Here is a 23,603-nt window from a genome sequence, read left to right on the forward strand (position 1 = left end):
TGGTTTCGGACAGCTTAGATTGTCTACTTTGTATGCAGTAATTATTTGAAAGGTTATAATGAACTTTTACAATTCAATGCAAAAACAACACAACATTTATGTGGAATTAGCCAAACATAAGTTTGTCTGGGGATCATGTCATACGCAAGTTAAGCCCAAGGAAGAATGGGCTACACTCTTAACTGATCATCAGCAGTAATAAGTTGTGACACATCTTATGCATTTTGTGAGCACTGTAATGTGTAGTAGTTTGGACATGTACAAGTCTATTGTGAGTAGGATTTGAAACTTTGGATGGTGGAGATATGATGTGAAAAGGTTTGTGGTAACACCATGTAATGACTATCTCTTGATGAGTTGGGATGATTCGGAAAATAATCATTGGTTCCAACTCGACAGTTCAATCACAATGCTCTGATCGTCTTCTGGAGAGAAAAGAGTTTGTCATTGTGACATGACATCAAGCAGCAGACCTGGGTGCCCCATGTAACGTTCAAGTTCACTGGACAGTGGCACACATATTTGTTCAGCTCAAAAAGACTGACATAGGAGTCTATTATCGTTAACAATAATAGTTACGACAGGGAGTCCATGGTGCAATCTAGGGAGTGTGAGGGGTGATGTGCCCCCTCTCAGATGTTGGATTTTAAAGCCTATTTCAAGCTAGGATTTTTGCCTATCATACTAATTGTGCATAAAAAACAAATCAATTATAGCTTTGTATTCGTCAAGGGTGGATCAAGACAAGAAATATTAGGGGGGTGGGGTTGGTGGGTTGGGTAAAACTATTACAGATGGAGTATGCCATAAAGCGGAACACAAAGCCTTTTACGGCCTGGGGTCCAGGCCTGCCTACAGGAACAAATTTTGCATTTCAGATGCTCTATGGTGCAATCTTAGGCAATTTAGAGGGCTAATGGCAAACAAAACAGAACAATAAGCCTTCAAAATTTGAGCAGTAGAATTCAGGCCTTTTGTTTGTTTTTTTAAAAGATGGGTATGTGTAGTTGATTTTTAGCAATGTTTTTATGCAAGTTTTGCGGAAAAATAAACACCCTCAGATACATCTCAAATGAATATGGAGTCAAATAATAACAGCCCTTAGTGCGAAGTTACCTGGGTAAAACATGACCAATTTATCGCTTGAACAAGTCATAGAGGCCGCAGACTGACAATGACATACAGAGATAGCGAGTCTCCATAAAGTTAACATACAGTAACTACAGTACAAGATAACAAAAAAGTATGGAGACGACACGCATGTATATGTATGTGCCCTTATGAGACACACAAGCTAGCAAAAACTGGGGGAATTTTGTTCAACCCCCCCCCCCCCCCCCAGGACCCAGGATTGATGGCAATGATGGCACACAGGGTTTGGCATTACACATTGCAATACTCGAGTTTCATGGAAAAGGTGCTGAAAGACACGGGGAACATTTGATATTGTGTCTCCCACCACTCAAAAATGGGGGGATGTGCAAATCTGTCAACACATCCTTCCACTCTTTCAACATGTTCAAGGGGGGATGTGCAAATCAGTCAAGAAGTGTGAGAAGCCTTTACGGCGTGGGGTCCAGGCCTGTTTGAGGGACCCTAAAAAGTTTGCATTTTAGATGCTCTGTGGTGCAATCTTATGCCAATCTTGAGGGGGACACTTTATATTGTGTCCCACACCCTCCAAAAGATGGGGGGGGGGACACATGTCCCCCTGTTCCCCTACCCCTGATTGACGCCCATGCGTTGACTTAGTGTAACCCTGATGTAGCTTCGACAAAAAGAGCATTTGAGGTACTGAGCATAATTTTGAGGTAGTGGTACATGTAGTATGCATTTATTTTTTAAGGCCAGCTATGGTTAGTAATGGTGTAAAGGAAACCGCAGCTTGGAAACAGTTCTACTTAATTTTAGATATTGAAAGTGTACATATATGCAGGACAACTAAACTTCTTTTCCTTTTGGGGGAAACACTTTATACACGTACATGGGTCAACGCATTATACACAACATAGCTCTTTCTTATTCGTTAAGAAATTTTATTGTGATTATAAAAGTGGGTACAAATGGACTTGCAATTTGAACACAGCAAATTGTAATCAATCACAGCAGTACCATTAGGATCTATACAGGTAGATTCACAGGTAAATTAATGCAGAGTTCTTTTGATTGTTGGAAACAGATTCTATTGTAAAACAGAATTTCAGAAGCTTTATATTGAGAAGCTTCTCATATTCAACACATAAATACATAATATGTTTCTACATTGACACATTAATTTTAACTTAAATGTAGGGGCATGCATGCATGAGGGTCTGCACGTTTATAGCCAAGTGGCAGCAGTTTGTGCAGTAAAGACAAGACAAGGCAAGATGAGACAGTACCATAAACAGGTTCACAGGCAAAATGTTTCTTGGAACTATCCGTTCAATGGTTTTAATACTTTATAAATGTAGTTGTATACAATCTTAAAAGATGGGCCCATTTTTTAGATATAGCAGAAACTCCCCAGCAAATGTCAACAAAGAAGGACTAATCCCTATACATGTAGGAATACACACTCTGAAGAGCGTTACTGCCATTATGCTTCTTATATTTAAAAGGCAATGTATTTACTTCACAGTCAAATGTTTCTCAAAGTGCACTTTACTATACAAAGCTGCTGTAATTCTTACGACATGTATGTAAGTCTTTAATTAGTCATTTTAAAATGTATACAGACCATTTGATCAGAAGACTTCAGTTACAAGTTTAGTCATATTGCTGGTTAGCAAATTTAAAAGCATGTTAATTGTAAGATTAGATTGGGGCGTCAAGTCTGAATTGATCTAAACTGGACTTTGTACAATTAGATGTATACCTTTGATTCTTTGAACCATATCAATGGTAGAGAATACAATAACATGAACCTGTGACAAATTAATTTCAATCCGCTTCAGGACCCGCAATGTGATTGCAAAAATCATCCACTGGTGTATAGCTCACTTAATAAGTAGTTGGGTTTCAAAACACTACAAAATCATTTACATTTTGGAATCTTGTTAAAAATTGACGTTTATCTAATAGGCAAAACATAATTTGCAAGTGGACAGTAACTAATTAACAATGTTGGTTTTACACAAAAGTATAACTTGATTCACTTTATGACCATGTTGATATCTTTATCATACCACAGCAGTCTCCACTCACAAACAGGGCCATTCCAATAAGGAGTTCAAATCAATCTAACAGTGACTATGTTTCTATCAGAACTTCCTATTTGTACATGTATGTATTCTTTTTGAAGAGATCAGTCCTTGTACAAGCTTAGGCTTCTTGTCTGCGACCTCCCACTATATGATTAACTTCTGTTAAGTAGTTTTTCATTATATTGCACTACCTAATGGTATGGAAAATAAACCTAATATCTGAACCATCATAACTAAAGTGTGCAACAAACTAGAAAAAGAAGAGTGGACTCAAAAGCTATTAAACTCCCACCAGTAAACAAACACTAAATTAAAAGCAAATCAAAAACATGACAATAAGCGTCATACATTAGTCTTTTACCTTTACTAAATTGTAAATGGACTTCAATTTCCATCCTATTGGCTAATTGAAGGAGGTTTACAGTCAGCAAGTACTGTGGTTCTATTCTATTTGATTTTATTCTATTCTACTATCCTATATTTAACGATTCTTTTTGGGAGATTTCTTCAACATAGTTAATTGATGGGCTATCTTTGCTTGAGTCTAAAGATGGAGTTTGACCGTAAAGAAGCAGTACGCACCTCCGCACAAGGCAGAAGTGCCACACCCCTCCGCATCAATGCAGAAGTGGCACGCACCTTTGCATGATGAGTGCAATCTCACAATGTCACCATTATAGGAGCTGATCACCCATGATGAGAGACAGACCGTACTGGGATACAATGCAAGACATCATACTGGGGTGACGAGCCTTCTAAACGCTGTCGCCTCCATCTTTTGAGTTTAATTAGGTTTAAAAACTTCAAATCTAGACTAACCCCCCTCCCAACTGCACAATCCCACTCCCCCCATCCCCACCCCCCTCCCCCCAAAAAGATAAAAATAAAAAATAAAAGTATGTTCCCGAGGCTTTGCACTCATGAAATGTTAGCTTGGTAGCAGAATAATTCCATTCCAATATTGTGCATGTGGCGTGATTGTGTCCAGGAAAGGTTTTTCATACTCACAGTCCTCACTTGTTACAATGTAGTCACATGGGAAGTTGGGTCCAAAGTGTCCTCTTGTCCAATTAGTACAAATTATTAAAACCAAACACCCAACACAAATACATGTCACTTTTATTCTAAAGATAAGGTATTCCATTATTCTTCAAAAGAAGTCTTAATAATAAGGTATAGCATTATCACTCAGTTGTTTGGTCAGGAAAACACATCAAATTTGTGGACATACCAAATCTTTAAAATTAAAAGTATTTCAATTGAGAGCTGACAACTCATCACAATTACACATTGCTGCCTAAGAATAAACATAAAAGTAAAAATTACCAGACACTTCTTTACTGCAGATACACATGATTTATTCACAATAACAAACTTTACAATACCCAATTAAAGGCAGTGGACACTATTGGTAATTAATCAAAATAATTATTGGCATAAAACCTTTCTTGGTGACGAGTAATGGAGATAGGTTGATGGTATAAAACATTGTGAGAAACGGCTCCCTCTGAAGTTCCATAGTTTTCGAGAAAGAAGTAATTTTCCACGAATTTGATTTTGAGGCCTCGAGTTAAGAACTTGAGGTCTCAAAATCAACCATCTAAACGCACACAACTTCGTGTTGCAAGGGTTGTTTTTCTTTCATTAGTATCTCGCAACTTTGATGACCGATTGAGCTCAAATTTTCACAGGTTTGTTATTTTATGCATACAGTATGTTGAGATACACCAACTGTGAAGGCTAGTCTTTGACAATTACCAATAGTGTCCACTGCCTTTAAAACAGCATTGCTTTTTATTTCAAATTAAGAAACAATTTGAAGAAATAAATTAACATACACAAGTACAGGTACACGTATGTATTCACAAACACGTAACACAACAGATAAACCGCAAAGTTGTCAGCTCACAATTAAAATATTTCAAAGCCATGGCACAACAATTTCTATTAATTGTCATATCGAACACTCGTATTGAAAAAGGATTAAAAAAAGTTTTTTTAAAAAGGATTAATAACAAATCAAAAAAAGGTATGTTGTTGTAACTCCTAAGCTTGAATGTAAATGAGGAGTGTAGAATTTTGTGAACTTCTGGGAATTAAAGTATACTATCTGATTGGAATTTCACAGGTTAAGTCATAATGCAAAATGGCATTATCAAGGTGTACAAAAGGGCGATAGTTCCATACCTTTGACCTTTATACCCCAGAAACAATGGAACTTTCTGTTCTCTCAAGTTGCAAGTCCCCCCCAAAACATAATTACACAACTGAGTTTGCCCGGTGGCTAGAGGCAGTGTGAATCCTTGCTTAGCAGCGGGTTCTGCAAATGATTTAATAGATTTGCATCCAGAATAAAGAATATTAATTTGGTTTGTACCATATACACTGATGAATTGCCACTGTTTACTCAGTACTTACATGTACACGAGTAAAAAATCACAGGCATATTACTCGGTTGGGATTCGAACCCACGACCGTTGCAAATCTAGAGCAGTGTCATACCAACTAGACCACTGAGATTGCCCGGTGGCTAGAGGCATTTTGAATCGCAAGTGTAGCAGCGGGTACTGCAAACGATTTATAGATGTTACACTTGCATCCGGAATAAAGAATATTAATTTGTTTTTACCCTTATACACCAATAGTTGTTAGCACTTTATACTCAGAACTTACCAGAGTTCTGCGAAGAAAAAATATCAAAGGCGTGAAAAAAACTATTACTCGGGTGGGATTCAAGGAAATTTTTTTTACATCGCACCGTGGCTTTGAAGACAACACAAAAAAGAACAACACTAATGCATGTAAGGCAGTATGATGGTCAACAAACTCCTACAATATCAAGCAAATTGGAAAATGAACAAGCACATAAAGATTTCTTTCAATATCAAAAGATTTCTTACATGTACGCATTTACAACTTCAATAATGAATCATACTGTCTTGCATAGCATTTTGGGGATGGGAAAGGTGCACAAACACATAACTCTCATCCATTCATTCGTTCATTCATTCATTCTATCTACTGTACACAACTAAATGATATGGTTTTATGGATAATGTATAGGAGCAAATAGAGTCCATTTCATATTGTAGCAACTACACTTAATACATTATGAAGTATCAAACACTTTTCAATTACAAAATGGAATTCATTTACAATTTGTACAACAATCATTCATAACTTCTAACTTAATAAAATACATACGTGCAGGGATACATCTATATAGACCACACACACAAATGTTTGTCATTGGATTAAGGAAAAATGCTTCAAGTGTCATCATTTGTAGGTACCAGAAAAAATCATTCACAGCACGTCTGAGGAAATGTTTTTTTTTTTCAAGGAAAAGTGACGGAGGACAGGATTGAAATCTACATGGCATTATCTGCATTTAAGTGTTGGGTATACAAGTTTTTGTGTCTTTTGCATATTCATGGAGAGCATTTTTTCCAAGGACAAGCATCTAAGAGTGATTTTAGTACAACAAATATTGAATACATTTCCTTTTTGCATTGTCAGAACTTGATCAATCTGCACCATGCATTCTCATATGCATCCAATGTTTGCATTTAACACAACTAACCATAGTCCTTTGATGATACTTGCTCCTTCAGTGATGTCAAACATTTCACATAGACAAATCCTAAGAAACATGAAAAAAAAGACACATGCAATTAAAATGTTTATAAGACTATTTATGAACAATGACACACAGCATTACAAAATCTGAACTTGTAGATGTCAATAACAAAAAGAGACCCAGTTAAGGAAAGGACATAAAAAACAAATAAATCACAGTTGTGGGTACTCTTTGTTCATGAGGCTTGGTGCACAATTTCAATAATCATGAAAACAGATTACTTTGTTTTCAATACTTCATGTTCATGGATTCACAGTCTGGTGTTGCTATTAATTCACACGTTTTTCCCTTCATCTCAAACTAGGGTTTCTTTTTAGCTCTTTATGCATATTTCATTTATAGGTAACTTTGACCATTCTTAAGTTGAATTTCTATATAAGACATTACACCGCTTATCAGAAAGAAGTTTGCTTGCTTCCATCAATGGCTTTCTTAAAAAAAAAAAAATTGAAGGCTCTTTGTCTGTAATATGGATTCCCTAAATGAATCAGAGAGGCCATGAAGCAGCACACAGTGATCACCTTCATACTTGGTGGTATGGATAGCAAAGGGTGAGGGGGTGGGGGGTAGGGTTAAGCTCTTTGTTTGTAATATGGATTCCTAAATGAATCAGAGAGGCCATGAAGCAGCACACAGTGATCACCTTCATACTTGGTGGTATGGATAGCAAAGGGTGGGAGGGGTGGGGGGGTAGGGTTAAGCTCTTTGTCTGTAATATGGATTCCTAAATGAATCAGAGAGGCCATGAAGCAGCACACAGTGATCACCTTCATACTTGGTGGTATGGATAGCAAAGGGTGGAGGGGGGGGATAGGGTTAAGCTCTTTGTCTGTAATATGGATTCCCTAAATGAATCAGAGAGGTCATGAAGCAGCACACAGTGATCACCTTCATACTTGGTGGTATGGATAGCAAAGGGTGGGAGGGGTGGGGGGGGTAGGGTTAAGCTCTTTGTCTGTAATATGGATTCCCTAAATGAATCAGAGAGGCCATGAAGCAGCACACAGTGATCACCTTCATACTTGGTGGTGTGGTTAGCAAAGGGTGTGGGGGGGGGGGGGGTTAGGGTTAGGCTCTTTGTCTGGAATATGGATTCCCTAAATGAATCAGAGAGGCAATAAAGAAGTCTACAGTGATCAACTTCATACTTGTGGTGTGAATAGCAAAGGGTGGAGGGGGTGGGGGAGGGGTAGGGTTAGGCTCTTTGTCTGGGTGGATTCCATAAATGAGTCAACGAGGCAATAAAGAAGTCCACAGTTTGTCCAATATTGGTAAACCAGGGTGTTTCAACCATAAGGACCGTAGCTAGACTCTTTCATTAATTTGTTTATTGAATTGTTGTTGATGCAGAAAGGGGTAAAAGGGTTCTAAATAAAATGTCCATACACTAGAGGGAAACAATACAAGAAGATCCAGTTATCTGAAAGATTGTGATGTTTTTACCCATCACCCATACTGTGGTTTGGATTGGATGTTTATACATTGAAAGATTTATTTATTCACAGAATATATATACACAATTTTGAAGGCAAAATGGGTCTACAAAAATATAGTTATTCCAGAGCTGTTTGCTGAAATCTGTAAATGATCTACAAACTTTGAGCAAAAACAAATAATGTTTTAATGGATAATTAGCAGGGATTCTGGCATGTGTGTGTGTACTCCAGCTTACCACAACTAGGCATTCTACACTATACACAGCTAGTGAAGAAATTAAATGCTGGTGTTCATAAGCGCAGAATAATTTTGCGGTAAGCAGAGCCAAGATTTTGAGCCATAGAGTGATGTTTTCCAGTCTTAAGTTCCTCCACTTCTTTGATCAGCCTCTTCACGATCAGCTTACAATTGTTCCTTTCTGCATCCTCAATATCTTCGTTTGTGCCAATTATTTATAAGAGATTTAAAATGAAGACAATTATTTGTCTCCTTTTTCTTTTGGTTTCTAAAAACAGCTACAGGACAACTTACTGGCATCTGGCCAATGAAAATGAAACCCAAAAATGAAACCAGCTCCCTCAAGAGTTTGGCATGCACGATCCAACTCCTTTTTGAATTTGTCATCCATAGGTGTTTATGCGCATGTGCTTGTCTCATTTGCATATTTCATGGGAAGGGCCTATTCGTCATCAAAGTTGAAAAACCAAATAACGATAAAAAAAAACCCTTGTTGCAAAACTTTTTTCGAAAACTACCTATAAACCTATGTTACTTCAGAAGGAGATGTTTCTCACAATTTGCTTATACACTATCAACAGCTCTCCACTGCTCGTGACCAAAAATATAAAGTTTTGGGCTAACAATTATTTGGTGTAATTACTACTAGTGTTCAGTGCCTCTATAAAGACACATTTTAGAATACATGTATGTACTTACCACAGAACAGCAGCATGATGATTTACAAATCATTGTCAGAAACATTTGTATCAGAGTTTCTGTCAAAGCATGGTCTAAAAGAGAACAAAATATACACATAATCAGTTAAAACAAGTGGTCATGATCAAACACACTTGAATCACATCAGGGCCTAAATTAGAATAAATAAATAGTACTAACAATACTTGGTTCTTATACAGCGCTTTATCACACCCCTAGGGGTGTATCAAAGTATGAGACGTATTCCTTTATAGCATCATGTAATGGTTTCAATGTGCTGTGGTGCAATATGCTGCTGATCAGACCAGGAACATATGGGCAAAACCATTCGCTATATATGATAAGTGTGCTGATTTTCATACATTACACAACACACATCACCTACAGCTTTACGTCCCATCTGAAGGATGGAGCAATAATGGTTAGGACACTTAACCATCGCTTTGACTTTCTGATTGAACGTAAAGCTGTTGGTCCCGTGTGTTGTGAACAGCATGTAAAAAATAGTGCAGTTTACATCGAAAAGTGAACAGGTTACTGCGCCCCAGTATTCCTGGTTTAATTGGCTGCATAATGCGCCATAGCACCTTGTAAAACAATTTAAAAAAATAGGTCTCATAAATGTTAGCTCCACTGTACCTGGCAGGTAAAATAATGTGCACTTTGATATGCCCCTTAGGGGTGTGATAAAGCGCACTATAAATGTACATGTAACAACCAAGTATTATTAAAAATGCTTAATCACACAAAATGTCAACACTGGGAGTCGAACCCACACTCTGCTGATCAGAAACACCAGAGCTTGAATTTGGTGTTCTCATCAGCTTGGCCATGACTGCCGCATCAAATGGCTGCATCAAAATATTGCATTAACAGCCCACCAAGGTGGGCTACCCTAGAAAGATATAAAGATTAATTTAACTCTATAAAATGTTTGTTTCTTCTTCATTCGTTTGTTTCCCCCCAAAAGAGGTGCTTATGAGTGTACACGTATGTCAAATGCTGAACTTGCCTTTCTAGCCACCAATGGGTAGGGATCAATGAATATGGAAGAATGTTTAAAATATAAATCACTTTAGGAACTAAAATTTTTCAGAAAGTCAATGTTGACCTCATACATGTAAAATGTTTCTTGAAGAATTGTCATTAGGCCTTTATTCAAGTATACCTAAAAGATCATGCAAGAATAGTTCATTAAAAAGCCATTGGACACTTTTGATAAACAGTATTGTCCAAGGCCCACACTTCGTGTATAATAATAATAATTTGGGGGGCTAATTGTCCTTACTCGCAGCTAGAGCTGAATTGCGAAGGACGCGTCTACGTGTTCGAGAAGCAGGCATGCAAGGGCGCATTCAGCTGCCAGCCACATCAACCCATTATGACCACGGAGCACAGCCAAGAACATAAGTGTTTGATTTTTTCCTGAGGGAGGAAAACCGGATAGTCTGGAAAACCCTGGTGGCACAGCAGAGAACCAACGCACAACTCAACTCACATATACATGGCCCCGACCGGGAATCAAACCGGGGTCACCTTGGTGAGAGGGGAGCGCTTCACGCACAAGCCAACCGTGCCACCAACTATAAAATAATTACTATAATGTCATTTTGGCTGGTAATCTATTTCTGCTAAGCTATACTTTTCTGTGCTAAGCAAGGTTTTGTTCTTACAGGCTTATTAAAATGAGCCTAGGGACCAAGTTCTCCAAGCTGTTTTAAAAGCAGAAAATACTGCTCAAGAATTGTCTTTGCTAGCAAAGATTGAGCGGGGCACCATACACAACAATAACAACTCAAGGTAATTTTGGCTGGTAATCTATATTTCTGCTGAGCAATGCTTTTCTGTGATTAGCAAGTTTGTGAGCTAATACATATGTACAAGTATACATGTAGGCTTATTGAAAATGAGCCTAGCAGCCAAGTTATTCAAGCTGTTTAGCAGAAAATACAGTTCAGAAATTTTCTTTGCTAACTGAGTGGGACACCAGACAAAATAACAACTATTTCTGCTAAGCAATACTTCTTTGGGCGTAGCAAGTTTTTGTGCTTTGGGGCTTTATGAAATTGAGCCCGACGCCAATTTCATCAAGCTGTGTAATCTTTGCTAAGCATTCCAACTCTCCCTTGCGTTTTTTTGCGCCGATGAGAATATTCTTTCACTTGCCCCCCCCCCCCCCCCCCCCCCCCAAAAAAAATAATAATAATTATAGTACATGTTGTTAACAAATAATACTGATCTACTTTTCAGGGTTGTCGGAACCAAGGGTTGTCAGAACAAAGGGGTGTTGGAACATAGGGGTGTCGGAACAGGGATGTCGTAAAATAGACCAGTCACCTTATACGTGCACTCCGCAGGGAGCTGAGACTATTTAAGGGAATGCACCAGGGTGATAATGTTGGAAGCGCTTTCAGACGCAATTCAGTTGTGTAAAGCGCGATATTAAAGCCAATTGTTATTACCTTTACTATCATATCAAAATGTTGAACTGTTGATGCCGAGGCAACAACTCCATAAAACTGTCTCAGATATTCAAGACATGTAAATACATGTAATGATCTCAGCAGTCTTGCAGAATCACAAGACGAATGCACACAGCATTGATAAGGTTCCAGCTTTGAACATAACTTATGGTACTGAAGGGTTCTTCACTCATAACATGATATCATGAGTGCCTGACACATTGCCAGTGGACATCAAAGAGTGAAGAGGGTCACAAAAAACTGGAGTGGCTTATAAGTCTTGATAAGAATTAACAAATATTATATTGAGGCATGATACAATACACAAATAATCTAAAATGTACCATAAATCATAGTAATTCTCAGAATTTCTTTTTGAGGATAGGCCCCTATGAAAATAAAGATGCAAGAAACAAGCTTGTGACAAGAATTCAATTTGCTTACCTGTCATCAACAGACGCAGCTACAATACGGCATTTCAATGCTGGAACATGTTCTTGACCTGTCCATGATAAATATAAAATCAGTTTAAAATGTTTGTTTTTCTTCAAAATACTGATAAACTCTTTGTCTTAAAAGCATGTTATACACATAAATATCTCGCACCCTATGGTTATGGAATTACAGATTTGTTCCTGCACAAATTCACTTAATCATTGGTTGAGGGCTCATTAAACATGTACATGTATACCAAACATGCGCTTAATGGAGTGATTCCCAACCTGTTTAAATCAGTCATCTTGGTGTAAAGTTATGTACTAATTTTTTCAACCTCTATCACCAATCAATCTCATTTAAAAAGTCAGAATACTTTTCCGACAGTAACTTGTCAATTGTTACTCATACCTTGCAGAATTTGGGCATTCTTTTTTTGGTCCAAATGTCAACATGTGTTTACCTTAAAGAGTTTTGCACTCTGATTGATCCAAATGTGATCATATGTTTACCTTGGAGAGTTTATGCATTCTAATTGGTTCAATGTGATCATGTGTTTACCTTGGAGATTTTTTGCATTCTAATTGATGCAATCGTAATCATGTGTTTACCTTCATTACAAATAGTTTAGTCTCATTCACGCAAAGCGCGTCGCACATCGATCACACCCGGCCCACAATGTTGCGCACAACGTACATGTACATGTATACAGGGTCAAACTTTACAGGCAGTTGGCGAGGTAGGTGTACATTTTAAAATTATTGCTACTTCATATTCTGTTGAAGGCATTATTAGTCAATAATTTTGTGGTATTTTGGTAATCATATCTTGAAAGAATCCTTCCGCTGTAATCAAATTTCAAGTTCATGTCGCTTCATGACCCGTGCTCACGGTAAGTAATGAGAGCGCGCAAGAATGCTTGCTCTATCGCTTATACCGATGCGTTGTGTACAAACAACCGCCATGTCCTTCCTGACCACAAGTGATTTTTTGCCATGCAGGAAGATGGTGCCAGCTTCCTTTACTGATTTCGTTAAACCATGGAGGAAGGAAAAGAAGGAGCTCAAACGAAGGGACTTCAAAAGCCGAATCCGTGGCAACGCGGTCATTTAACGACAACTCGAAATCACCCACATACCTTCCAAACAATAGGCGACCTGGCGTATGTGAGTTTGCACGTGCGCACTTGGTTCTTCACTCAACTATGGTGTCGTATGCCGTACGGATATAATAAAGAAAAAACTACTTTTTTGAGACCCGATAAAATTTGTGTACACTTTCACCAACAAAATCGAAAAAACACAAATTGAATACCAACCACCCTCCTGTGCTATTATACCCAAATTCTGGACCACCGCTAGTGACAGGAAAGTCGCAAAAAAATGTAAAATATGCAATGATATTTCCATGTAAACACCACAAATGGTAAATGAAAACGTGTTTTCACAATTCTTGTCTCCAATGATTCAACTTTACAAGATGGCAACGGTGCAGAGTAGCGATACCACACCTTAGTACAAAGAGATCTAATCACGCTCACTAATCGGCCGTCCAGCAGGAGGTCTCCTATTTTTTCCACTGGTCAGAAAGGGGCATTGTCAGGGTGTTCTTTTGTTACTCTGCGGTTTTGCGAGTCGTTCGAACTCCTTCTCTTTCTTCATGGTTAAACTAATACACACGTCCACTAACCGAAACTTTGCATGTGGCATACGCAAAACTGACCTGTTCCACTTTGCGTGTGGGGGCGTTTGATTTGATATATTATTTTGGAGGGGCGGACACACGTGTCATAAATCCACTTCGGTAATATTATTATAATTTTTGTATTAATATTTAAATCAAATTTAAAGGATGGGGTGTTGTACGTGACAGTCTTTCTCTTATATTAAGCACTCTTTTCAGTCCACATATTTATTAATACTGTACAGCCTATCCCTGTGCAGCAATGGTTTGTTCCACAAACTTTTTAGCATTGTCGCTGTCAAGCTACATGTACACAGTGTATGTGTATAACATGTGCCGTGTGTCAAGCGTCCTGGAAAACAAATAAATTCTAAATCCTTTAACTTCAGGAATACTGTTTAAATGCAGATAGAAAACCTGGATAATATTTTGATCAAATGTGGCGGCTGTTTCACGGCTTGTACGCTATTGAAAAAGCACTGTCCTGAGCACTCATAAACTTGCACTGGCTTAGTCTCGGTAAAATTATCAAGAACCACCTCGTTGGGTTTAAAACACTAGTTGAAAACCTCTTCACAAAACATTGATTCCCTTAATTATGAATGGGAATAAAAGAGCAGTGACTCGTTCTTAAATTGGCGTTTAAAACTATAGATACAGGGTCATGGCCAGGCAATAAAGGCCCTCGCCTTCGGCTTGAGCCTTTATCAGACAGCCTCGACCCTTCCGATTTTACAGGGCTGCTCGTCGCTACCCTTTTGTTCCATTATTTAAGACCTCGTCATCACTCTTTTATTCACGTATTTATTGGCTTCGGAAAATTAAACTTACCTTTATAGCTACATGTCCAGATTGAGTAATGCTGGGAGTGCATAAGTACTTCATTGTATGGTGAAGGGATCTTATTGAATCTGAACAGGTCAAAGAACAGAAATTAAGGATAAATTATCAATTGCATCAAATAATAATAATAATAATATCGAAGTCTTATATGGCGCACGTATGTACCAAACAAGGTACTCAAGGCGCCGAGTATACAAACTTTCAGACAGGTTATTGCAGTGATGGATTCTGAGACCAAATAATCCTCAAGCAACTACCAACTTTGGGGCAATAAATCCAGGTACTCATGTTTTAAACCTTTTCTACATGTACCTTCTGCCCTGTAGTAGTAATCTTGGTGGAAGGAACAAACAACAATGTTATAGAAGAAGGGATAGAAAGACATGTCCAGAAGGGGATCACACAATCACCAGATTCACATCAGCCAATGGCATTCACAACAACCTCAAAATCCAAGCATACACATAACTTTACTAACAAAACATAAATTTATCCAGGACTGCAGGGCATAAAGACAATCTTACAATCTTACATGAGCCCCAATCGAATCATGGGCCAAAATTACATTTCTTTGACATGTTTGACTGAAAAAATTAGACATCAACAGGAGTTTTCGGATACGTAGAATTCGTTGGTCTTGATTTTAAATGTGTATGACGTCATCATAGTCCTAAGTGGTGATTGGTTGCAAGTAGTTTTATTATATTACCACCAATATGCAATTATATACAATTTTGTTGTCTAACCTAGGCATATCAAAAAAATGGTGGTCTTCATAATGCTGAACAGAGACATTTTCCCCCTGACACAAGCACGAGGCATTACAGGTGGTTGTTTAAAAACAGGCAGCTCTCATACGGCTACACAACTTCAAAATTTAATAATTTCCAATTTTGTCAGAAATAAGACCAACGCCTGGATAAGAAGGTGGCTAACAACTAGAACCCAGAGAGTCGTCTTAGATGGAAAAGCGTTGCGCCGCGCCCCCCCCCCCCCCCCTGTCAAAGGTTATACTCAAACATATATAAAATGATGAATTTTTGGTATAAATCACTACATTATTATGCCAACAATTAAATGAGTCTAAGAAACATCATCCAACCTCTACATTTCAAAACAAAATAATCATCTGCTAGATTGAGTTTCATTCTCCTTAAGTCACTAGGTAGATCACATGATGTTGTTGCTATTAGGGATTCTATGGTGTGCCAATATGGGGAAAAAATTATAACATTTTAAGTGAAAATGAAAAAAACACTTCTTTTTTTCATTTACCGCAGACAGTAATAAATTCTGATGAATGATGCCTACATTAGAGAGACAATACAACAGATTGGTTTCTTATCCCTGAAACCAAACATTGCTGGTCTGAAATTGGGTGAAAACAGATAGTTTTGAAGTGTTTGTGCTTCAATGGGGTTGGGGTGTTTTACTGTCATGCCTTGCGATATCTCTGGATTCTAACCAACTAGCCATATGTCTTAAGACAAAAATGTAATTAAGTTTGTTTAATAGTAATTGAATGAGTTTTTTATTTATTTTGCATGCCATGCTAGCTTCTGAATATTCAATAAAATACCAATCAATGAAAGGTTTGAAAACATTTGACGTCGCTCCAATGTCGTACATGCACTGGTCCAGATTTGATACCAGCGCGAATCTTGAAAGACCTAGCTACTGAAATCTCACCTATACTAAGTTTCATATTCCAACAATCACTAGACACCAGATGTGTTCCTCCTACCTGGAGAAATGCCAACATATCTCCAATTCATAAGAAAGGAGATAGGAACACAGCAGCCAACTACCGCCCTGTATTCATCACATCTATCTGCAGCAAAATCATAGAGCACATAATATTCAGCCAAGTAGGCCTATTAGTAATAGACCACTACAATGATCTCATCATAAAATACTCACAAATGCCCAGCATGGATTCCGCCCTGGTCAATCTTGCGAAACCCAGCTAAGGTCACTACTCAAGCTCTTACTAAAGCCCTTGACGATCGAGGCCAAGTGCATGCAATAAAGCTTGACTGTTCAAAGGCCTTTGATCGTGTTCCCCATCAGTGCCTCCTTCTAAAGCTCCATCATTACGGAATCAGAGGCCCATTACAAATATGGATAGAAAACTTTCTAAAAAAGCGTTCACAGCGTGTTGTCATAGATGGAAAATCATCAGACTGGGCAAATTGTAATTTCAGGAGTTCCATAAGGGAAGGTACATGTACTTGGTCCACTCCTGTTCTTGACATTTATCAATGACCTCCTATCAGGCATTCCTCAAGTACATGTATACGCTTATTTGCAGATGATTGTCTCTTTTAACGAACCATCACCAACGTAAAGGACACAGTAATCCTGCAACAAGATCTTGACTGCCTTCAGCAATGGACCGTCACATGGTAAATGAAATTTAACACTGACAAATGTCACTCCATGAAAATTTCCTTGTGTCGCAACACCATAGAGACAAACTACAAACTCAGAAGCAATGAACTAACTTCAGTTTCAGACTACCCATATCTTGGTCTGACATTCACTAGCAACATGTCCTGGTCCAAACACATCAGTAAAGCTACAACCAGAGCCAACAGGATTCTGGGGCTAATTAGACGCAACCTGAGAGGCACCTCTGTAAAGATAAAGGAAAAGGAATATCTCACTTGAATACTGCTCTGCCATATGGAACCCATACACCAAAAAGGTCATCTCCAGGATCGACAACATACAACGTCAAGCAGCGAGATTCGTCCTCAATAGATATATGAGGACTGAAAGTGTCTCCAAAATGATGCAACAACTCCAATGGACCTCACTAGAAGAAAGACGCAAAAGATCTAGTCTTCTTCTCATGTACAAAATTCAGCACAACATCATTGCAGTAAATCCTGACATACACATGTACCTCACTCCCATGGCTCCATCGGCATCATCCTTGAGATCTTACCACCCATATATACCAACCCATTGTTTCCCGTATCATGCTCTATAAGTACTCCTTCTTTCCTCGTGCAGTCGCCTGGTGGAACACCCTTCCTGGAAGCACCTTATCCTCACAAACATACGAGGTGTTTAAGGAAGTTGTAATGGCAGTCACATGTACGCCATAATTTTATGGACCCCTTTTTACTTTAACCTTGCAAATTAATTTAAGTGGCACTGTATGGAGAGGCGCCCACACTGCGCACGCACATTTAGTTTTTTCCTTGGCGTTATATCCTGACTTACGGACATTGCCATGTATCACGTAGAAGTAGAAGTAGAAGTTGGCACTGTGATAGAAGATTATCTCTCCCAACAGAAAAACAAAACTTTTAAGATTTCAACACAAGATTAAGTGTAAGTGTCATTGTATTACAATTTGTAACCAAGTTGGATAGATGATTTTTGTTTAAATCGTTTAGTTTTTGATTGTGAACAATTTTCCTGTTATCCTACTGAAAACACAAGACACCAGGTAGCCCAGGTTGGACTCCTCCGTTGCAGGCAACGTGACGGAGTCCAGGGTATAAAGGTCCCATACCATTGCGAAAACAATTCAAAAATCTGTTACAACATATTCTACCTAACTCGGGAGTCTGAACTTTTACTCACATGTTCCTTGTAGTTGGAACTCCAAGTTTGCATTATTTGAAATTGTTGAATTTTCTCCTTTGGTAATAATATTTTGTAAAAAGAAAATTGAAATTGGCGCTTTCCGATCCCACGTTGTGCACTAACTTCCGTGTAAACACTTTCTTTGCACTGAATACTGGCGGCCTACTATTTGCAGCCAAATCGCCATCCACTTGCGTCAACCAAACACTAAGCAGATGGATAATAGTCAGCGAGCAATTTACACAAAGTGCTATGCGATACCGAGCATTGACGTCTTGTGCCAAGACTCCACGTGCTGGAAGTGTATTTTTTCCTAGGACTAATGAGGCCACTTCTTACCTTAAATTAGCGCATGCTAACCGGCCCAAGAAAAAAAATATACGGGAACAGGAAAGCGCCCTCAGGAAAGCACTGTGAAAAAAGCAAGATGGAGGCAGACGGCTTTGCTGCTTTGAATTTATTTAATAAAAAAATTTCACAAGAAAACAAACTTGATATTTGTAACCGAAATTCAACCTGAAATTTATAAAAATTCTATTTGAGCTGGAATATTTTACAGTTTTATGCCTCCTGGATTTTAAAAAGTATATTTGAGGAGTTGAAAGCGAGTTAACGGCACCTACCCAGTTGACGGCGAATAGCGGCAAGATAATGCACTGTCTTTACTCAACCAAAGCCATGCGCACTTGGGCTGACACTATCAATTGGTACACGATGATCAACCACGCCAGTGCAGAACTTCGACATATTTTCAAAAATAATTTCTCCATGGATATATTTGTTCCTGTTTGTTAGCTGTGAACTCGTTGAGAGTATCGTTGGAGTTCCTGTTTCGAGGTGTCCCTAAAATCTTGGCAAATCTTTTACTTCTCTGTGATCGATGTAAACAGTCCCTGTAAACAAATTGTGTGGTTTTATTTGCCAAGCAAAGAGTCTCCTCTCCCTTGACCAAAACTTAGAAATACGTAAGGCTCCACTGGATATTTGCACTTGTAAATGCAAAAAGTTTGGTATTTTAGGCATTTCTACAAGGTACAAAAATATATCATAATGTTGAGGCCATATAAAAATATTTGCCCACCGAAAAAGTTTCATCAAACACTATATTAATTCACAATTCACGATGATCAAATCATGTGACTGAATATTTTGCTGAGCATTCTGGAAAAAAATACAGCTAGGCTTAAAGAAGCCATGTGCCTTATATAATTTTCTAATATTTTTGGAGATTTTTTTTTTAACCCTCCGATCAATATTATTATTAATATTAAAATTTAAATGATCAGCTTGTTGATCCAATTATCACTGTTGATTTATACGCTTTATTATAAATTTTAAGAGAAAAAAAGGGGAAAAAATAAATAAAAATCAGATTTGAAAGCCAATGATTATTCACACTTTTTATTAAATTATTTATTTTTGTTATATGTTGCAAATTACCATGGTAATTTAAAAATTTAATTAAAAAATATTTTGAATAAAACGAAGACAACTGCTGGCTAAAGAGTCATACACAGAGTCTCAAAGAACACTTGTAGTCACTGTAGATGTTTCTTCCATGTATGGCTTCACCAGGAAACAATGGTTTCTTGTTTGCCGTGAAAACAGGAAAAACTCAAAACAAATGGGGCCAGTTGAAGTCATCGAAGATCGGTGTGTAGTGTGAACATTTCAATGTCCATCAAGTTTTAATATGTTTGCATACTTCATATTAACAAAAGAAGGTAATTAGGGCATCGGTTGATATAAACCATCATTATTTTTTTCCCAATTCAAAGAAAAAGGCATAAAACTGGTAAGGGGAGGATAGTGATGAGGGAAACTATGAATATATGAACGGATTTCTAGCTTCTCAATCAAATCAGGTAAAAAATAAAGAAAATTGTAGTCAAATTTGTGTTCGCATTGTAAACAACTTTTATACCCAGGACGTCAGTGCAGTGGCACTGACTTACGTCTTACCAGGGCTAGACACCAGCTGTCGTTTTCACCGAACTATTCCTAACTTAGGTTAGGAATCATCTAGGACTTAGCTTAGGACAGGTTTAGTTCTGTATTCAAGTACGTGGGACGAATTGAACCCATCCTAAGTTAGGACAGGTTGCTCATCCTAACTCGAGTTAGGAGTAATCCTATCGTTTCGAGAAATCGGCTGCAGGATACATAGTTAAGTCTTTAAGAATAGATGTACATACAGATACGTACGTGTAAACTACGTACGTAACAGTACACGTGTACATACATACCATTACTATGTACGTGTACAAACAAACCAGCTAACCAAAGAAAACGCATTTAAAAGTAGCTTCTCTCGGGCAGACGGCGGAATGAACCAGATAAATTTAATCTAACAGCTCTTAGCTTGACTTGTGTGCTTTATTTGCTTCATAAATAATACAGTACAGAGATATTTACAGTCAAAATTTTCCACTTACTCAATTTGCACTTCCCGCAATATTCACCATCTTGGAATTGGATTGATCACGGAATGCAAGGAATGCAAGACTAAACATAACTAGTCAACAGAGGGCGCTAGGGTAGCTCTTAAAAGAAATTTGGCCCTGACATGCCATGTCAGATTTTTGGCCCCCAACATTAAAAAATATATTTTTTGGAGTGAATGGTATTTCAAAGAGTATCTAATGGTATTTCAAAGAGTACCCGCTCTAACGAAAACAAGTTTAACTTTTACTTTTAATGGTCAGGAACCATATGACAAAAATTTAAAACGTTTATTAAAAAACACATAAGAAATGGTCACGTGATATATATTGTCGGGATCCCGACAAAAACTAATTTTGAGCACTTTATTTTACTGCTACTACTAATTGGAGGACTTTTTCGAGCAATGGCCAAAATGATAAATCAGATTTGAAAGCCAATGATTATTCACACTTTTTATTAAATTATTTATTTTTGTTATTTGTTGCAAATTACCATGGTAATTTAAAAATTTAATTAAAAAATATTTTGAATCGAAGACAACTGCTGGCTAAAGAGTCATACACAGAGTCTCAAAGAACACTTGCAGTCACTGTAGATAATTCTTCCATGTATGGCTTCACCAGGAAACAATGGTTTCTTGTTTGCCGTGAAAACAGGAAAAACTCAAAACAAATGGGGCCAGTTGAAGTCATCGAAGATCGGTGTGCAGTGTGAACATTTCAATGTCCATCAAGTTTTAATATGTTTGTCACTTTCTCGAGCCCATCAAAATACCTGTTGAATTTTAAATCAAAATGTTTGGGTCAAATTGGCCAAAAATTTGAAATAGCAACTTGGAATCCAGTTCATTTCTGGCATACAATTCTATGAAATAATGGGCCTTGTATACCATGCCACCTTAGAGGCCAAAATGTCATTACCATCTCAGAACCATGCATCCATTGTCGAAACTGACAAAAAAAATTATTCATAAATACCTCAGTTTCGCTATTCCTATTGGGGGAGAGCGCGTCACATGGGTGTGTATAAACCTTTGTTTATGACCGGTAAAAAGCGTTAGTTCATGGGTGTGACACGCGACCTTGCACCTGTTCTTATAAGACATGGTTTCTTCATTCCTATCGGTCGAGCTGAAACAGTTGTGTCACAGTCAAGCGATACGCGCGATGCGCACAGCATTCCCTTATAAGGAGTTGTTTACCCAATGGCGGCAGAGGGTTTTACCATTTCATAGCAGGACGGGTGTTGTGTGGAAAGAAAATCATTAAACATCTATAATTATTGCATTTATTTTACTTTTTGACCAAAAATTAAGGATGTTTTTGACCAAAAGGTATTTATGAATGGGAATCAAAGTGTGTTGAATCGGTTTTCTACAAGTGATTTAAACCCGCCGAGGCCTGGTTCTTTATAATTTACCTCGGCTTCGTCTCTGTAAAATTATCACGAACCAGGCCTCGTTGGGATTAAACCACTAGTTGAAAACCTCTTCACCACACATTGATTCCCTTTATATTAATATTCGCTCAGTTCACTAGGCGACATAAATCTCAAAGAGTATCAAGAGAGTTACAGCAGTAACACTTCTCAAACGTTGTATTCCTAAAGAAATTATTCTTCCTGTGATGTGGCAATATCTAAAAGAAGTATGAAAAGGGGTACCGCGGTATTACTGCTCGACTGTGTATATCTTTTGGGATTGTTCTTCCTGAGTGCATATTCTCTCAAGAGTTTTGGCATTATCTCAAGTCTAAGAAGCGTTACTGTGGTAACATATCTCAGACTGTGTACTACTATGGGCTCAAGAGTTCAGCCAATATCTCAAAAAAAGTATAAGAAGCGCGCAGTAACACTTCTCGGACTGTGTATTACTTTCAGGAATATTCTGTTATTTTTAAAGAAGTACAGCAGCTTGGGTTAAAGTACAATGTGTTTTGAGAAATGTTTCACCCATGGCAACAAAATGCAATGTCTTTTACAGGGGTAATCTTAGTATTTTACAATGTCAATTCTATATCACACAGTTGTTTCTTGTTTCACATGATCAAGGTATTTATTTCACACAAAGCCATGAAAACTAGGAGTTTTGCTACATAGATTGGTTTTGACCTTAACGCAAATACTTGGTACACATGCATAGCTAGCGATCTGGATTGCGAGCTGGATCAGCATGCACCCCACTCAACAGTGAGGGCTTCCCAAAAAAATTTGCAAAAAGGTCTTTGATGACATTAGTTAACAACAGGGTGGACCACGTGAAGGTTGTCATCTTCCACCCCACAACAGTTAAAGGGATCATAATACATCAAAGTGTGTAACCATTACAACAATTGCTTCTTTGAAATGTTACCCCCTTTGATACCTAGCCTACGGAGTGAAAAACCAGAGATAACAAATACTCTGGAAAACCCCACTTAAACTTATCTATAATAACTATGGCTTAAGAAATGCTTTATGATTATGCGGTTAAAGAAAATTGTATATACAGTTTCCTTGCAGTAAAACCAATTAATTACTTTCCTTTGTTTAAAATAAGATACATTTTATAATTACAATTAATATCCTATATCGGAAGTCATGACTACTTGGCTAGCTCCCTTTGTCTGCATAGTGAAGAAACACACTTGTGAGAAAGTACTCTCAACTATAAAACTGTTGTGAATGGTACATCAATTACCAATCTTAGTGTGGCATTTTGCCACATAATTAGCACCAGATAATAAACTAATCTCATGTTCTTTGTATTAAAAGAAATACTCTCATTAACAAGCACTCTCAATTATAATGTGACCTTTGTTATAACCATAGTAATTCATTAATATAATAACTAGGACTTAAAAATGCCCTCAATAAACATACAATGCCATGACCATTGTAATTAATTAGCATATGAATGAGGACTCAAATACCCTCAGTAATCATACAACGCCAAGACCA

At 37.8% G+C, this 23,603-nt stretch overlaps 1 long non-coding RNA gene across 3 annotated transcripts; it reads right to left on the reverse strand.

The window, feature by feature from the left end:
- Positions 1 to 5,689: 5,689 nt before the first annotated feature.
- LOC117297034 lies at positions 5,690 to 20,708 on the reverse strand. Of its 3 annotated transcripts, none has more exons than XR_004519842.1 (5): positions 20,657 to 20,708; positions 14,610 to 14,689; positions 12,105 to 12,162; positions 9,199 to 9,272; positions 5,690 to 6,828 (listed from the first exon to the last, which is right to left on the reverse strand). It is a non-coding gene; the product is annotated as an uncharacterized LOC117297034 (long non-coding RNA). The 3 variants fall into 3 exon arrangements; XR_004519843.1 differs by lacking the exon at positions 20,657 to 20,708 and adding an exon at positions 20,184 to 20,255; XR_004519844.1 differs by lacking the exon at positions 20,657 to 20,708 and adding an exon at positions 16,311 to 16,393.
- Between the last annotated feature and the right edge of the window lie 2,895 nt (positions 20,709 to 23,603).

The sequence above is a fragment of the Asterias rubens genome, chromosome 11 (genome assembly GCF_902459465.1).
Source record: "Asterias rubens chromosome 11, eAstRub1.3, whole genome shotgun sequence".
Lineage (NCBI taxonomy): Eukaryota > Metazoa > Echinodermata > Asteroidea > Forcipulatida > Asteriidae > Asterias > Asterias rubens.